The sequence below is a fragment of the Aquila chrysaetos genome, chromosome 2 (genome assembly GCF_900496995.4).
Source record: "Aquila chrysaetos chrysaetos chromosome 2, bAquChr1.4, whole genome shotgun sequence".
Taxonomy (NCBI): Eukaryota; Metazoa; Chordata; class Aves; order Accipitriformes; family Accipitridae; genus Aquila; species Aquila chrysaetos.
Genome location: NC_044005.1, coordinates 72,865,685 through 72,871,684, shown reverse-complemented (window position 1 = coordinate 72,871,684; position 6,000 = coordinate 72,865,685). Strand labels below are relative to the sequence as shown.

General features: G+C 40.9%; 1 protein-coding gene across 4 annotated transcripts in view; it reads left to right on the top strand.

Annotated features, from left to right (window-relative positions):
* The window catches only part of DOP1A (DOP1 leucine zipper like protein A), a 70,287-nt gene continuing 64,287 nt past the window's right edge, over positions 1-6,000 (top strand). For 3 of the 4 annotated variants that reach the window (XM_041121866.1, XM_041121859.1, XM_030034213.2), the window contains exon 1: positions 130-2,159. The gene's annotated coding sequence lies outside the window, so the exon portion shown is untranslated. Of the gene's footprint in view, positions 102-129; positions 2,160-6,000 lie in introns of those variants that run through there. The other variant, XM_030034207.2, reaches the window with a different exon arrangement.

Sequence of the window (6,000 nt, the reverse complement as noted above, 5' to 3'; positions counted from 1 at the left end):
GGCGGGGCGGGGCGGAGGCGCGCCGCGGTGCATGCCGGGAGCTGTCAGGGCGGCGCGGGGCTGCTGGTGGCGGTCGGGCTCTTCCGGCTCGGGTCGCTCAGGTAACGCCGCTTGCCCCGGCGCCCCCTCCTCTCCTTCCTCCTCCTCCTCCTCCTCCTCTTCCCGGCGGGGGTAGGCTGCGGGCCCCACCGGCGGCCGCTCCCCTCCTCCCTCCCCGTCGCCGCGCCTGTGTTGGGGAGGGCGCCGCAGCCGAGCGGGGTCCGCCCCTGGAGCCGACCCGGCCCTCTCCTCCTCCCCCTCCTCTCCCCTCACCGGGCCGGGCCGCGGGCACCGTTGGGGAGGGCGAGGGCCGGGCCGGGCCTGAGCTTGGCCTGGGGTCGGGGAGCAGGTGCCGAGGAGCCTGGGGAGAGCGGTTAGCCTCCGAATTGCTCCGCGTTAATTAACCTGTGGCACCTGGCTCGCCCGACCGCCGTTCCGTGGTCTGCCCCTCCGCTCCCCGGTGCCGTCGCCCGTAGCGGAAAGCGGGCCCGGGTGGGTTCCGAGGCTGCAGAGCCTTCTTCCCCCCGCCCCGGCACCGGCACGGGCGCTGCTGGCCGGGCCTGGTTTCGCCCTTCGTGGAGGGGCTTCCTCAGGAGACCTCCTCCCCTCTGGGAACAAGCCCGGCGTTGGGCTGCCAGAGCCGTCCTGCTTTGACCTTGAGCGTGTAAGGGCTGCGGGCCTCTTTTGGGGCAGATTCCTGGCTGGGCGGCTCGGCTGCTTGTGTTGTTGCGTGTGATGTTTGGAAGGATACGTGGGGCATACGGCTGTCCGTAGTTTGTGCAGTGCGGGGTTAAATTTCATCTGTTGATGCAGGGATGGCCTTAAATCTTGTGATGCCCACTTGAAAAGCATAAATATGTGACAACTTCTGGGGCTAAATGTTTTTTAGAAATAACATTTGCATACCTGTAATAATAACAGCCAGAAAAGGCTACCTAAATAATTTATCTCTTTAAGTATCCTAAAATATGCTGGTGCAGGTTTTGATGAGCTTGTTCTGGGTGACTCAACCCTTGTATTTTCATTGCTGATTAGCAAGAACCCTTGCACTCCTGGATCTTCTTTCTGCATGCACTAACAGAGAATGTGTTATGGTTCTCAGGTTAGCTGCGTAACGTGATACCTGAATTCCAGCTATAGGAGCGTGAAATGGTGGGAAGACTCTATCTAAATAGTAATGGGCTAGGTGCTTGCAGGAAATAGGGGGGCAAAATACAAGGTTGAAGATCATAGTCTTTCATTTTGTTGCCAAGCCTTTGCCTGTCTGTGTTAAATACTTATGCTGGCCTGGCTGTCAGATTTGCTTATTTTTTTGTTTGAAATATTGGTAACTTTTCAAAAACAAGCTGATATGCAGTAGACCTTTTGCAGGTTTAATACTAGTGTGATGTCTAAATATTGTGATTATCCAAAATGTACAGTCATTTTTAATATAACATGGATGAATGTCATGTGGAGGAATGTCAGTTTGGAAACAGGTGGAACGTCAACAATATCATTCCTGGTTTTGTTTTAATTGAAATGAGAATAGGTGCTTTTGGAAACTAAGCAGCCTGTAAATGAGAGATGGAGAAGGAGTAACTGCATTTCTAACTTACTGAAAGTCTTACTTTCCCAGCTTGGTGGTAGCAGCTGTGATGGTAGATGTTTAAACAGCATCTTGCAAAGACAAGTTATCCTATGTCTTCCATTAGTGGAGTGGCTATGCATTCGAGTGTATGGTTATGCTCACAAGTTAGGCCATGTTTATACTGGTAGTGCTTTTCTTGTGTAAAAATACTGCCATGGTACACTGACCACTAGAAATACTCGTCACACGCACAGCAAGCTACACAGGTAAGAATGCAGTCTGTCTGGTGTAAATGGGCTCAGCCTGTGTTCTTCTGCCATTGTTCTCCATTTGAATAAGGGGAGGACTCTTCCATGTGTTCATCGCTAGCATAGTTCTCTTGGACAGCAGTAATTCTAGTCACCTTTAGTGTCTTCTTGCTTAGCTGGGAATGACTGCTTGGGCTGGGCTGACTGAAAATGCTTACTACTATTCTACTTTTTTTTCTTTTTTACTTTGGTGGAGCTGTGTTATATTAAATGTGAAGCGTGCAGGAGAGAACCAAGAAGAGGTATGAAATGTGTTGTAAAAAAACCTGTTTTGGAAATTGTTGAGAAAAATAGGAGACAGAAAAGAGGCTAAACTAAATGATACCTGCTAAAGCGTGAAATAGAAAAGTGAAAGTAATTTATTTGTATGCACATAAATTGTCTTCCAGATTAATAATCATGTTGCCCTCACTTGTAGCTGAAAAGAAGTTGAATGATAAATAGAAACAGTACGCGATATGTTTCCCTCTGAGAGCCTGGGGAGAAGAGACACTGCAGGATCAACCATTTTTCCCCAATAACTAAAACAAGAAATGAGGAGAAAGCACCAAAGACACTCAGTAAATTATTTCACTAGTCAACGCATCACTAGTTTTATCAGAAACTTATACTTCAGTATAAACATAAAAACATTATGTAAAGCCAAGGAACAGTGCTTTGCCTAATTTGGTTTCCAGTATCATTTGCAAAAATCAAAGGGAATTTAACCTTATATTAATGTCTTTTCTGGCTGGCTTCTGAGGATAAGGAGAGCAAAGAAATTTTGGTCCAGTCACCGTTTTCAGAACAGTCAGAAAAGGATTCTACTTTACAAATTCCTTGAAATCCATCCGCAGAATATGCGAAATCAGATGCATTGCAAAATACAACCACAATCTAGATAATGCGTAGGTATATGTATGGCATATGACACTATTTCAGAATTAAAATCAGAATAAAATGATAGAAATGAGTCAAAATTTGAAATTAATGAATTAGTAATATCTTAGGACCTCAGGGTATAATAAAAAAAGAAGTTGGACAAAGTCTTGCCCAAATGCATTGTATTAAAAGGTTACCCGAGTAAAGCAATTATAAGGATATGAGAACTTCTGACGTGTTTTTGTGAAAAGAAGTATCAGGGTTGTTGCAGACAGAATGTTAAACTTGCCTGAAGCTACATATTATTAGAATGATGGGTATGGATGAATAAAAGGTTCATCTAAATGTTCAATTTTAAAGTTATTGTGAGCAAAGAATAAATGAATAAATTATCAGGCCACCATTTTTAAATTTTTTTTTTTTTTTGTGAAGTTGGTAGACTCTGTGTTAAACTGTCTATCAGAATATTTAAAAAGATGTCACAATGTGAAGGCACAGCGTTACCCTGGAAGCAAGGCTTCTCCCTCAGTTGAGGAGAGTGCTGCAAGTGTAATGTAAGACAGTGAAACTCATGCAAGTCCTTTGTTTGTCTACCAAGCTGAAAAGTATCCGGAAGTTGGCAAACTCTAATTTAAAACAAAGTGTAGTACAAATTTAGGTTTAAATGTAGTCATACTGGTTTAAGTTCTTTTTCATTGTTACGTTTGCTATGGCTTTTTTTTTTTGTTGTTTGTTTGTTTATTTCTTTATTTTAACTGTATTACTATATTAATTGGATTTACTAGTTTGCTGAGAGTAAAAAATAAGCAAGAAAGAAAAAGAATACCTAAAGATAAGCCTTCCATCCGTAAATGCTTCGAAAAGATGGGAAGAGGAGAGCTAGCTAGTTAAAAAGGAATTCTTTTCGGAGAGGGTATAGTAACCATTGGAAGGTATGAGGCTGAAACATGTAAAAGTGAAAATAAATTGCAGTTTATGTTAGGAAGCTTGTCTTGTTGCTGTGCTCAGACACGTGGAGAGAGGGTAGCTATTTGAAATCATGTACTTATCAATCATTGCTCAACAGAGAGGGCAATAGCCCCAAAGCCTAGTCAGTGCGTGTGAGAGCTGGGCAGTTCCACTGTGGGAGAGGAAAAGCGCAAAGCTCACGGTGCTGACAGGTAGTATGGGAGCCACAGGGAGGGTGCAGTTGCTCTCACACCAGAACATGCTCGTTTTCTCTTTGCTAATGGTTTTTCCAACCCACCAATACTTGTGTGTTTACCATGGATTTAGCTATGTCAGATAAATACCTTCCGTATTCTGTTTGGAGTAGTCCAAATAGCCTTATTTCTAATATGCCATCTCAGGATCTTTTTATGAAGGTGGGGAAACCGCTAACTGCACGATGTTGCAGGTTTGACTGTGGATAGCTGAAAAAGGCCCTACTAACCGAGGGCACAAGCCAACCTTTTTCAGCATGGCAACAGTCTGTTTTCGTCCAGGGAACAGTAGGTGATGCACTATATACAATGTTATACTTAATTTCTGAGTAAGGATTTTGTGTTTCTGTTTAGCTTGGCATTGTCAAAGTGACTGGTTGACTCCAGGAGGTTACATTTCATATATTACAAAAAAAAACCCCAACCCAACCTTAAATGTTACATTCTTCATCTGGGATTGTTGGGATGTCAGCCTGGAGACTGAAATGAAGATTATTTTTAAAAAAAAAGCCTTTAACCAGATTGCTTAAATTTCTTTGGATGCATTGCTGCTCTAATTTAAATTGGGTATAAAGATGGTAACTCTGTGAGCTGAGATGAAATGAAGTTTAAGGAGTAACCCTCTGAAAACATGTCAAAAGAGTGCAGGTTAAATGCTAGGTGGTCTTTTTGTTTTTCTTTCCCTAAAATGTGTAATTGAGTAAGAAGGAAATAGTGACCAGTTCTAGATCTAGGTTGAAATATTGGTTGTTCAAATACAGTGGTCAACAAAGGGAAGAAGGACACAAGAAAAGTACTTGTAAGTGAGCATTGAAGGATAACCACAAATTCAAGGAAGCATTTTCCCATTTTTCTCTGTTGTGTTATTCTGACTTAAATTGCCATCTGTTTTTTAGTAAGACATGTTAGATATTTTGCATAATTTAAAATAAGAAGCATGGATATCTGGAGTTTTGTTGATTTTTTTAAATGTAAAATGCATGCTGATTAAGTTATAATATAGTAGGTATATAACTCAGGAATCATTTGTTGCTAGAAAGGAGAAAACATGGGAAACTATTATTTTAGGAAGAAGAAAATATTTTCAGTTAATGGTTGACCTGAGTTATAACAAAGATGCAAATTGTCATCTTTCATTTACTGAGTGACATAAGTTCAGATCTGTGAAATCCAAATGTTTGATTTGATCTCACGAAGACTATATTTTAAAAGTAGAAACTTTAGTGTAAGAAAGATTCCAGAATTCATGTAGTGCAAGAGGACTTAACTCTAGAAAAGATGGTGTCTGTTATACTGAGTATCACATTGTCACTTGAGCATCTGTTGTATGCTACTACAATGCTTTCATTTGCTAATATGTATTTAGTTTGCTTTATTCAGATGTTTTGAATTAATTTTTAACTATTAAAATAATTATTTGGCATTAAGTCAAAGATTATTTTAATTATTTGGCATTAAGTCAAAGATCGTTTTAACAGAGGAAACCTTTTATTGCTTTATTACAGCAGTGCTTGGAGATCCCTGTAGTGAACAGAGCTGCTTTTTCTCTTGTACTTTGCCACAAACAGTAAGACAGTCCTGAGTAGTATGCAGGCACAGTACACAAGGGCTGGAAGAAAAGGAATCAGTAGTGTTCTTCTGTTGCTGGGTCTCGAATCAAAATCAAAAAAATCTAGTATATCAAATGGTTTTTTAGTTCACCTATTATATATTGAAAAGCTGTAATAAAATAGAAGTGAGTAGAGGGATTAAAATGTCACCATAAACTGTTTACAAGAGGTGATTGGAAGAGATGTGTATTTACCAACAAGAGTGAGAAGTCTTTGGTCACTTTCTTCTCCTCTCCAGTAAACACATAGACAGATTTGATACTTTTTTACTTCTGAAAAATGATCTTCTACAGCAAATACATTCACTTAGAAATTGTTCATAATTATAAATATTTTTTCTTAAACAGTAAATAGAGAAGTTAATTACTGAGAAGGCTTGTTGTATGTTCCTTAAGAATTTTTAAGCTTGT